Source organism: Mus musculus, chromosome 5, assembly GCF_000001635.26.
Source record: "Mus musculus strain C57BL/6J chromosome 5, GRCm38.p6 C57BL/6J".
Lineage (NCBI taxonomy): Eukaryota > Metazoa > Chordata > Mammalia > Rodentia > Muridae > Mus > Mus musculus.
In genome coordinates, this window is record NC_000071.6 from 24000930 (window position 1) to 24013807 (window position 12878).

The following is a 12878-nucleotide window of genomic DNA, read 5'->3' on the forward strand; positions in this document are numbered from 1 at the left end:
GCTGGCTGGTTGGCTGGCTGGTTAGCTGGCTGGTTGGTTGGCTGGTTGGTAGGCTGGATGGTTGGCTAGTTGGTTGGCTGGTTGGCTGGTTGGCTGGTTGGCCAGTTGGCCAGTTGGCTGGTTATTTCTCAGAGAGGGTTATACTCTATAGACTGGCTGCCCTCAGATGTACAACCTTCCTGTTTCAGCAGTGCTGTAATCATAGGCTTTAAGCTACTTTACATTCTTACTCATTTTCTTCCCACCTCTACCTACTGACATTATATATCCATTATATAGCCTTTTGTATTTATTTGTGAAACAGAGGATATGTAGATACAGATGTTTTCTTTTTATATTCTACTGCTTAATAAATAATAAAAAGGTATCAGGAATTGGCCTCAATATAGCATTGCAAATAATAGGGATGGTAAGATTTTCATGAAAATTCAAAAGAAATGCAGTTAAGATTAAGATCAATTTTGATGCTATTAAGAAGATATCAATAGGATGTGCAAAAGGTACAGGATAGTCAAGGCCTTGAAAACAACAGAGCTGGAAGACCTGGACTTCAGATAGCAGAATTTACTGTAGAACCTAACAAACTCAAAATTAGCATAGTGTTCTCTGAGGACAGAATAATATGCTAACAGAAGCAGACCTACAAATACACGGCCATTTGTGAATATCACAGAACACATGAGGACCACAGAATACATGGTCTCAATTCTGTGAGGGAAGGACAATCTCTAAAATAAATGTGGCTAGGCCAACTGGACAGCTGAGTGGGCAGAAGAAGGAAAGAAAGGGAGGGAGGGAGGGAGGGAGGGAGGGAGGGAGGGAGGGAGGGAGGGAGGGAGGGAGGGAGAAAGCCAGTCACAGCTAGCCATGATGGCCTAGATCACATTACATGCAGAGCCCATTTCTAGTTGAACTATAGATCTAACAACAACAAAAGTAAGAAAGGACCTTTATAATGTTGGAATAGGGATAGATCTCCTAAATCAAAGGCACAAAGGACTATCATAGGTGAGAGAAGAATACATTGCATATCACTAAATGTAACAATTTTTTATTCTAATTGAGCAGTGGTGGCAAGCCTTTAATCCCAGCACTTGGGAGGCAGAGGCAGGTAGATCTCAAGGCTTGATGCCAGCCTGGTGTACAGGGTGAGTTCAGAATAGCCAGGGCTACACAGAGAAACCCTGTCTCAAACAAACAAACGAATTATTTATTCCTCAAAAGATACCACTAAAAGGCTCAGGCAACATTATAGAGTAGAAGAAATTATTTTCAACTCAACTCATAATGTACATACGCAACTGAAAGTCCCATATCAGAATATAATAAAGACCAATTTAAGAAAAAAGCAGAAAACCCAATAGGAAAAAAAGACCACCACTTAACCAGGCAGAAACTTAACAAATGAGAAAGGAGTATTCAACTTTGCTAGTCATCAAGGAAGTCTCTCTCTATCCCTCTCTCTCCCTCCCCCCCTCTCTCACACACACACACATACACACACACACCCCAAATATAGCTAGAATGAAAGACTGATAATACCAGTGTGAGTTTGAATAAGATGTTCCCCATAAATCTCTGGCATTTGAACACTTGGTCTCCAGTTCATGGCTGTTTGGGGAGAACTAAGAGGCATGGCTCTGAGGAAGGAAGACTCCTGCCATTTTAAGTTAACTTTCTACTCTTGTTTGTGGATTGAGATGTGAGCTGTCAGCTATTGCTCCAGCACCATTGACTGGCCGCTGCCATGTTTCCTACCATGACTGTGATAAGAGTCCTATATGTCTGAGACCATAAACCCAAAGGACACTTCCTTCTATAAGCTTTTTTCCCTTGCTGTTTATTTCTAAGACAGTGTCTTGCTATGTAGCTCAGACTGGATTTAAACTCATTATGTAACACAGACTGACATCAAACTCTTAGCCATTCTCTTGCCTAAGTTTCCCAAGTGCTGAGATTACAGTGTGCATGACAACACTCAGAACCCATAATAGTTTTATATTACAAAGTCAACCCAGTGCCTGGAGGATACTATGTTAAGAAATAAGCCAACCTGAAGATCAGAAACAGAGTAGCATGGAAATGACCAATGAGGATGCTGGACAAGGAGAGTGCATTCCATCTTTCCACTCGGCATACATGAAAACTGTCAAGAGAGCAGGTATGAAAGGTTCTCACCACACATACAAAAACAAGTATGTGAAGTGGTGCAAGTCTTAATCTGTTTGATTTCATCACTTTACAATGTGGACATGTCAAAATATATTGGTCAACCCTGTAGTACCAGCACTTGGGAGGATGAGATAGGAAAATTCAAGGCCAGCCTGGGTTGCATAGAGAATTTAAAGTAAGTCTGGGTTACATAGCAAGACTTTTTCTCAAAAATAGGAAACAAACAAACAAACAAACAAAAATCAGAAACATAGTATAATAATAAACATGCACATCTTTTTTTTGAGACAGGGTCTGGTCTAGACTGGCCTCAAACTCATAATCCAGCTGCCTTTACCTCTGGAGTACAACATACACAAACTGTATTTGTCAATTGCAGCTTAAGTAAAGCTTTGAAGAAACCAAATGTATACATGGTCAAAAATAAAAAAAAATCCTTTCAAGGTGATTATTTTTAACTTTTGAAAAATTTTGAAATTATAATTCCAGAATTTCTTTTACTTTCCTTCCTCCAGACTCTCCCCTATATCCCTTTCCTTCTTCAAATTCATGGACTCTTCTTTCATTAGTTACTGAATGCATGGATGGATAGATGGATAGATAGATAGATAGATAGATAGATAGATAGATAGATAGATAGATAGATAGATAGATAGATTCTTAAATATAACCTGCTTAGTCTGTATAATGTTACTTGTATGTATGTTTTCTGGGTTCACATTTTCACACTGGACAGCCAATTGATGTGCTCTTCCCTAAGAAAGATCATCTCTGCAGTTCCCATCTTTCTTCAGTTGCCTATAGCCCTTTGTAAGGTTCAGTGAGGCCCTATGGGCTTTTCCCTGCCCACACTGGCATGTCCATTGATGTCATTCTTTTTCAGATCATGTCTGAGCAGTCATGTTGGTAAGCCTTATATGAATGTAGCTTCTGATATTATTAAGAGACACCATCTCACAGCAAACTTCCAGATCCTCTTCTTAAAATCTTTCTACCCTTTCTGCAAGTTCTGTAAGCCTTGGGTTGGGAGTGTTTTGTAGATATATCCATTGGGACTAGGCTCTACAATCTTGCATACTGATGGGTTGTGGTTTTCTGTAGTGATTTCCATGTATGAGAAAGAGAAGTTTCCTTGATGAGAGGTGAGGACTACACTAACTTTATTTGAGTATAAAGACAAATGTTTATAGATTGTTGTTGGTGATTATGCTGGTTTAAGAAAGTAGTGGTTGTGAATCACAAAAGAACACACATGATATGCACTCACTGATAAGGGGATATTAGCCCAGAAACTTAGAATATCCAAGATACAATTTGCAAAACACATGAAACTCAAGAAGAAGGAAGACCAAAGTGTGGATACTTTGTTCCTTCTTAGAATGGGGAACAAAATACCCATGGAAGGAGTTACAGAGACAAAGTTCGGAGCTAAGACAGAAGGAAAGACCATCCAGAGACTGCCCCATCTGGGGATCCATCTCATATACAACCACCAAACCCAGACACTATTGCATATGCCAGAAAGATTTTGCTGACAGGACCCTGACATAGCTCTCTCTTGTGAGTCTATGCCAATACCTGGCAAATACAGAAGTGGATGCTCACAGTCATCTATTGGATGGAAAACAGGGCCCCTAATGAAGGAGCTAGAGAAAGTACCCAAGGAGCTAAAGGGGTCTGCAACCCTATAGGTGGAACAACATTATGAACTAACCAGTAAACACCCCCCCCCAAGAGCTGAGTCTCTAGTTGCATATGTAGCAGAGGATGGCCTAGTCGGCCATCAATGGGAAGAGAGGCCCTTGGTATTGTGAAGATCATATGCCCCAGTACAGGGAAATGCCGGGGCCAGGAAGCGGGAGTGGGTGGGTTGGGGAGCAGGGCAGGGGGAGGGTATAGGGGGCTTTGGGGATAGCATTTGAAATGTAAATGAAGAAAATATCTAATAAAAAAAAAAGAAAGTAGTGGTTGTGGATTTCCCTCTAACAACTGTGGAGTCACTAGTACTTAGTAGTTAACTAGGTGTCCAGTACCAGGCATAGTTTCTCTCTTGCTGAGCAAGTCTTAAGAACACGTAGAAGACTGTTGGTTACTGCCAAGGTAGTGTGTCAGCACTGCACCCTTGGGGTTATCTTGCCATGCTGGTTGTTGATGTAGTTCCTGGGCATTATAGCTGGGTAAGACTGTTGGTTGGGTCCATTATTTAGAAGCTTACATGATGCCTACTGGTTCCATGAAAGATAGCCCTCAGAAAAAGGAGGGATTCAGGTCAGCTGAAGTTCAAGGGTCTCTGGGCTCTGTTTCTGAAGTACATGGTGTCTTCAGCAAAAGAATTTACCTTCTATCTCTGGGAAACAATCAAGGACAATAACAATAGGTTGAATAGTTTAGGAGTGTCTTGGACAGTTCTGGTCAACAATTCAAAAGAGTGTTTCTCATGCCTGATATTTGTGAGGTGGTCTTTGACTCTTGAAGGGAGCACCATTAACCCATATAAGAAAAGTTCATTAAAATTATAGATGATACTAATATACACAATTACATGTATTATAGATTTTTTCCAGGTGAATAGTTAATAGTATGTTTCTGAGTAGCTTTTTCAGTCATCCTTATTGTTATTTCACCTTCCTTTTATATTACTTCCTTTTATATTACTTCTTCCTTTTATATTACTTCCCCCTCCATAAAGAGCGTCCTTTCAGATCATTTTTATCCTCTTCCCTTCCCTCTTGCTAAAGAGCCCTCCTTTCCTATTTCCCTGATCAGATGACTTGAATCCCTGCCATTCCCTCTGTTGTTCCCCAGCCTCTCTAATCTGCAAATGGTTCTGTTTTACTTTCCTGGTTTCTGTACTTACTACAGGTAACTTGCATCTGAAGATTTGGAGCTAGGGACCTCCAGTGAGAGAACTTATCTTTCATGTATCTTTCTAGGTTACCTGGTTCAATATCATCTTTTTCTAGTTCTACCCATTTACCTGCAAAGTTCATTTTTCTTTACACCTGAATAGTATTCCATAGTATGTATGTACCATATTTTCATTATCTATTTTCAATTGAAGGAAAATGAGATTGTTTTTATTTTTTAGCTATTGTGAATAAAGCATTGGTGAAAATGGATGAGCAAGGATCTACAGAACTGGGTGTCTAGTCCTTTACATCCCAAGAATGGTATGGCTGGACCTTGAGGTAGATTGATTCCCAGCTTCCTGAGGAACCACCATGCAGGAGACTCATATTCTGTCTAATGTGGGCCCCATGGAAATTTTGGGTTTAAATTCTGACATGACAAATTAGAAAGGCCTAAATAGGCTAAAATGTGTGTGATTTTGAGTATTGTGGTATTATTGTTCCTCTGGGACAGAGGGCAAGCCACAGGTTTTCCTGGTTTCGGCTGAAGGATATGTGATTTGGGGAAAAGGTTTTGTCTTAGTGTTTTTGGACAAGGTGATTAAGGTATTTACACCTTCCAGAGTTCTATGGATCAGATCTGATAGAGGGAGATCCCCTGAATTAGATTCCAGAGAATCAAACAAAGTTTATCTTGATGATACTAAAATTTTGTTTTGAGATTTATATGTTACAGAATATACAGCCTTGGTGAATTTCACCGTCAGACATACTGAACTGACCTGCCTGAACTCTTGATGTCTTGGTTTTTCATCTGTATCCAGTCAGGACACGGACATCAGAGACTAATACAATCATTGGTGTGGCCTTCTTAAGGCCAACTAACTCCCACATTTCCCTAACCTTTCCCCTCCCTTCAAAAATATCTCAACGCCCATATTCAGCTTGAAGAAGTTATGAAGAGTTATCATCCCAGTTCCCTAAGCTTTGGGGCTAGGGGTGATTATTATAGGTTGTCTTTGATACTGAAAATTTTGAAGTACAGGGCTTAGACCCAGTCCTTCTATTGCTGTGATTATAATAGTTCTGAGATGTTTAAGCCTGTGAGTTAAGAGCCAAATAGGAAATTCATGGCTCTTAGTTTATTGTTAGGGTGTTTTCAGTTATTTAACTAGAAATGGCTGAGTGTAGTTAGATTACTTCACATAGATGGTTGGTTTTCAAAAACATCAGAAGTCCACAGAATGTGACGTTTAATAATGATTTATTCAGTTGTTGTTGAGACAAGTCTGCTCCTGACAGCTTTCCCTGTCTTGGATTCAAAGAAGAAACTGAGCATCTTTGAGTTACTCCAATTGTGGCAAAACAGCCACTAGGCAAGAATTGCCTCTTTTCATCTACAGACATAATAACTGTCCAAAGAAAGGATACAATTACAGGTTAGGACAGCTTGATTCTGCAGAGACAGAGTAGGCTAGTCCTTAATATTCCCGTTTCTCTAAGTCTGTCAGATGACCATGGCCAGTAGGCTGAAGACCGATGCTCCATCATGTTGAAGTAAGGGACTGTCCATGTGATCAGTGGTTTCTATAAATTGGCTAAATTTTGGAAGCTGTGTTAGGCTTCCTATATATTTTCAGTTGAAATCAGTCATTCTTGGATTTCTGATGGGGTTGAAAAACTACATAGTCTCTTAGCCAACCCAGGCTTTATACTTTGAGAGAAACAGATTTGAGAGGATGGTTTCAGATGGCATTCAATCTAAAGACAAGACATAGCCAGGTATAGAGGAGTCTTTAAGTAAGGATAGATGACAGAGGGTCTATTTAATAACAAAGATGATGGACTGGGTGTTAGGTCTCTTGTACTTTATAAATTACAAAATAAGAACAGTTATGTTCAATTATATCTGAGATAAAATCGTCTTTTAATTGGACAGAAAGGGGGAAATGTTGTGGATAGCTCTGGGGCTAATTATATCTGATGTTAATTCCATTCTCTTGTGAGTGGCTGTAAACAAGAGTCAGCACTCAGGTGATTTCCTATAAACCTGCTTCCCACCTTAATTTGTAAAGTAAGGGACAGCTGATGATTGGGCAGATAAAAGAGAAGGTGGAGCAGAAGGTATGGAGAGAGAAGAAAATGGAAGAGGGAGATGTTGCAGAGGAGGAGGAAGACGAAGAAAAGCTGAACAGAAGCACATGGCCTGGAGAAACCGCAAGTTCTAAGAGGTCTCATAGATGTGGAAGATGGTAGTATAGCGGTAGATCTGCCCAATCTAGGCACACAGCATGTATTCATAATAACTGTATCGTGTTTTCATTGCCGGGGCATATTTGGGTTGGAGATTTACCGCAACACCACCAAACTAATTTCTATAGTGACTGTACAAACTTGCACTCCCACCAGCAATAAGTAAGATTTCCCCTTCCCCCACATCATCACCAGCATGAACTGTCATTTGTGTTATTGATTTTGGTCATTAATTTGGCCACTCAATCTCAAAGTAGTTTTAATGACAGTTCTCTAATGAGTAAGGATGTTCAATATCTGTGTTCCTCAGCCATCTGTGTTTCTTCTTGAGAACTTTCTGCTTAGTTCTGTGGCCCATTTTTAAAACTGGACTATTTTTCTTGATGCCCAGGTTTTTTTTATTTTTAATTCTTTATATGTACTTTATATATTCCTATTGCAGTGTATCTCAAACTTCCTAATGCTGTGACCCTTCAATACAGTTCTTTAGGTTGTGGTGACCCCAAACATGAAATTACTTTTGTTGCTATGATCATAATATAAACATCTGATATACAGGACGGTCATAGGTGACTCCTGTGGAAAGGTCGTTCAACTCCCCCAAAGGGATTGCAACCCACAGATTGAGAACCACTGCTCTATTGGATGTACAAAGATTGTTTCCAACTCTGTAGCCTGCTGCTTTACCTAAAGGATGATACCATTTGCCAAACTGAGTATCTTCAGCTTCATGAGGTCCTATTCATTAAATGTTGTTCTTAGTGCCTATGTCATTGGTGTGCTATTCAGAAAGTCTTTTCCGTGCTGATGAGTTTAAGACTAGTCTCCATTTTTCCACCTATAAGATCTAGGGTACCAGGTCTTACGTTGGGATCCTTAACTCATTTGGAGTTGAGGTTTGTGAAAGGTGATAAATATGGACCTATCTGCATTCTTCTACATGCAGCCATCCAAGTGTACCAGTACCATTCAAAGAAGATTCTGGTTTTTCTCCAGTTTGTTTGTTTGTTTGTCTGTTTTGCATCTTTGTCAACATTCAGGTATCCATAGGCCTTCTGTCTGGGTCTGCAATTTGAGTGGATTGATCAACATGTCTGTTTTAATGCTAATAACACACTGGTTTTAATACTATAGTTAGTTCTGTAATACAATTTGAGATGAAGAATGGTGATCCCTCCAGCAGCTCTTTTATCATTCAGGGGCTTTTAACTACGTTGGCTACCTAGACACAACTGTCCTTTCCATCTCTAGGAAGAATTGTGTTGGAATTTGGATGGCCTTTACTAACACTGCAGACTGTTTTTGACTAGATGCCCATTTTCACTGTATTAATCCTGCCAATCCATGAACCATAAGGGATCTTTCCATCTCCTAATGCCTTCATTTCTTTCTTTAATCTTTCTTTCTTCTTTTCTTTCTTTAATGTCTTAAAAGTTTTTATTCTACAAGTCTTTAACTTGGTTGGTTACCCCATGATATTTTTTTTCAGGCTATTGTGAAAGGTATCTGGCTTTTTCTCAGTCTGTTCTGTTTGACATTTGCATATGAGAAAACTAGAGACTTTTGTGTATTAATTTTGTATCCTGCTCCTTTGCTGAAAATGTTTATCAGCTGTAGAATTTTCCTGGTGGATTTCTTTTTTTCCTGAGAAAATTTTATTGGCTTTTTTGGATAAAGTTTATTTTTCAGGAAGGATGATCCCATCATACTCCCGCTGGAGCCAGCTCATGGCCTCCTCTTTGCTGATTCTGAGGCCCCAATGCAGCCTGCTCTGCGCTTCTTGTCTGCGATGCTGAACCCTGGCCTACCCAGCACCACATAGACGTCCAGGATGTAGATCCCAAAGCTTGGGTTATATTTGATGCCCAGGTTAATGTGTTCTTGAATTCCAAAACCAAAGTTTCCAGTATCCGAGAAGTTATTTTTCCGCAACTCATACTCCCGCACCTTCAGGCCTTTCTCCAGAATTTCCTCTGCCTTGGCTCCACCAACTGTGCAGTGAACAGCAATCTTCTCATTTCTCCGGATGCCAAAGAACCTGACAGTGTATCTAGCTTTGGAGAACACCGGGGTCTGGCCTGTGAGCTGCTCCAACACCTTGGCTGCCCGGGTCAGTCTGTCTCCGCTCTCCCCGACGCAGATATTGAGGCAGAGCTTGCGGATGCGCAGTTCCCGCATGGGGTTCTCCTTTTCCCCTTGATCTTGCGCCATGGTGGAGAACAGGAAGCGGTGGACTTCTTTTTTAAGGGTATTTTATGTATAAAACCATATCTGCAAATAGAGATACTTTGACTTCTTCCTAGTTGTATCAAAGTGATCTTTAAAAAATTTTTCCATCATAATGGTGGCGCATACCTTTAATCCCAGCTTTTGGGAGGCAGGCAGATCTCTGAGTTTGAGGACAGCCTGGTCTACAGAGCAAGTTCCAGAAGAGCCAGGGCTACACAGAGAAACTCTTCTCTCATTAAAAAAAAATTCATAAGAAGAAAGATATATTAATACTAAAAATGAGACCTGAATAATTAATATATTTTATAGGAAAAAGTCTAATGTAATTCTATAAAGAAGAGGATAGATAAAGAAACAGAAAAAGAAAAGTCACCAGTATTGGCTGGCTGACTGAAGCTTTTTCTTGTCCCTACCCCACATTTATAGCATTGCTACATCCACTCTAGTAGTGACAAGTGCGACAGGCCCCGAAAACCTGGGCGCTGTCCCTAGGCGAAAAGTTCATGGAAACTTAGTCTCCTGGAATCGTGGCATCCTGTATAAAGAATGCTCCAATGTCCTTGCTTTAGTTAGTCGATGGATCTGTGTGCTTTCCCTTAATATTGCTTTATTACAAGTGCTCCTAAGGATTGATATTTTGACATATAGCTAAGTTAGATTCTAGGCAGTCCTTGATCTGACCTTGGGCATGGATAGCTAAGTCACTGCCCTACACAAATTTACCATTATCTAGGAAGAAGGAAGTTTATGACCTAAAGAGGAACCAGAGTAGATACTTAGAACTATAGATAGCTGAGTTACACCCATACACAAGTATTTAAGGGGGAAGGTGAACTATACAATAGACTAGAGTAGGAACTATGGCAAGGGCATGAAGCCCTTGCTCCTGGCTTCTAAGATCAAGTGGACCTTAGGTGGAGCTGTTTTTGATCCCAGCTGTTAACATTGAGTTTTATCCCAGTTGGTTCCTGCCAGATCTTCCATGTCTGTATTCCTCTGTTTTGTTTAAGAATCCAGTAACCTCTTTGTACCTTGCAGGTGCAGGTGTGTCACCAAACTTCCCTATTTTCTTCTGTATAAAAAGTTTGATGCTCGATTTGACAAATTACATTCAGATCCACACTCTCTCGTGTGGAGTCTGTCAATTCCCACCGACTCCTTGCCCACCTGTGACCAGAACCACACAGACAAGGGACCAAAAGGGTCTGCAGCATAACATTATCTCATTGTTTTAAACAATGTTTTCCACCAGGCCCTGGCTCCAAGATGAGCCATAGTTACAATTAAAAGCATCACTAAAGACTAGGTAGGGAAAAATGGAAAGTGACCACAGAATAAAACAATGGCTTAGAGACTTTCTGTCTACCACCAGCAGCAAGAGACTTTGCACAGTCGCTACTCCATCCACCCCTGCATGTCTACTGACTATGGAACCTAGTGACACCACAGCAAAGCCTTCATTATATAACTGTTGGCTTCCTACAAAACTGGTTATAGCAAGAAGTATTCAAAAATATACTCTTACATTTTTTTTAAATGTTTCATTCTTTTCAAAGGTGAAAGGAACAAAATTAAAATACAAATTCCCTGCTGGGTAACTAATTTCCTATTTTTCTCAAATATGTTCTGGAGCACAGCAGTTAAGATTATATTAGACAGTTCAGTAAGATTCTAAGTAGCATTTAACAAGTGTAGTGTATGAAATTAATTGCTATATTTCTAACAAAATAAAATATTCCCAAATATATCATTGTACTGTATTCTCACTCTATGACCAAAATTCATCATTTAATCTCCAAAAGACATACTACATTGTAATTGTTTTTGCTAATCCCAAAGATATAAGGAGACTAACCAAATCATCATGGCCAAATTAACTGTAGCAAGGAATTAATTAAAGCAAGCTTTAAAAAAAAATAGTGTGCACAGGCTGCCTCCCCCTGCCTTCAAGCATTGAACATGTGTAAGATGTTCATCCAAGGGCTAGAGAAGGTCTAAATGGGGAATTGGGGAGGTGGGGTTACAGGACAGCACAACCAAGTAGTTCTAACAAGGTAGTCATAACAACTTTTTGAAACTAAGACGTGGTTGTCATTTCCTGGGACAGGCACTACAGAACCATTGTTGCTGTTTCCTGCAACAGGCACTACAGAACCATTTGTAGCTAAGGTTATAGGTGGGGCATACATAGCTCAAACCTTGAGAAGCAAAGATTTAATCATAAACAGAAATGAATCTACTTTCTTTTTACTATAAAATGCCTTTCAAGCCTAGGATGGAAGTAGACTAGTTCATCCATCTGAAGAATACAAAAACATCCTGAACTATAAAGCTAATATTTTCTTTATTCCTACTCTAGTTTCCTATAACCCTCATATATAACATCATCAGGTGTTCATTACAAAGTGAAACAAAATCTTTATTTATAATCATCTTATTATTTTGACAATCAATTCATGGACAGTGATAGATAATGAATTTTTAAATTTATTCATTTATTGGGGCATGGGTACATGTGAAGGTGAGTGGACAACTTGTAGGAGTTAGTTCTCTCTACCGGCCTTGTGGGTTCCAGGGATTGAGCTAAGGGTGTCAGGCTTGGAGCACATTTACCCACTGAGCCACCTTACCAGCCCCACATCATTACATTTGAACCGTCTCTCCTGTTAGAAGGGCCAATTGTGACAGCTAATTAAGTGCTGTCAGAATGTTCTCACAGTTACAAGGTGAAATTCGGGAAAACAGAGTAGAGGTAACTGTTCAAATTATGTCACAGAACAAAACTGATTCCAGCTCTGGATATTACAGGTCAGAGTCTGAATAAAATGTATAAAGAAGCAGAGGATGCCATGAGGCTAGCTGCCCATAAAGGAACTGTTCAACACCTAAGGAAAGGCAGGGGCATTCTCTCAGCATCCATTGTGTAAGCCTGGTTTCCCTGTAAGTCACAAATCACCTATCTGGTTACTGAAATTTGAGCATTTTTTTTTAACTCAAGGAAATATTTTTGAATAAAACATTTGCCTAATCCAAGGACAAATAAGAACATGTTGGAACAGCTTGCTATGGCAACCAGCCCTAAGGGTGCCTGTTGGGAAAGACAGGACAATAGAAGGAGAGATGGCGATCCTGCCTCTCATTTCCATCCCCTATTCTTTTCAAATCCTCCAGAACTTCAGAAAAATACCTTGTCCAGGAAGAAAATATCTGATATGAACTCTAAATGAGAAATTAGAAAGAAGTATTTTTCAACAACCATGTTGATATCTGAACTAGTCCTGTAGCTACTTTGACCAAGCCAACACAGTGAACGTGGTACTAGAAGCCCTGCACTTGTACCTCCTCCTGCTGCAACTCAGGTAGCACAGTTAATGA

General features: G+C 39.9%; 1 protein-coding gene and 1 pseudogene across 6 annotated transcripts in view; both read right to left on the bottom strand.

Annotated features, from left to right (window-relative positions):
- The window catches only part of Fam126a (family with sequence similarity 126, member A), a 115421-nt gene that overhangs the window by 85654 nt on the left and 16889 nt on the right, over positions 1-12878 (bottom strand). The window lies entirely within an intron of this gene.
- Gm6745 (predicted gene 6745) lies at positions 8916-9512 on the bottom strand (annotated as a pseudogene).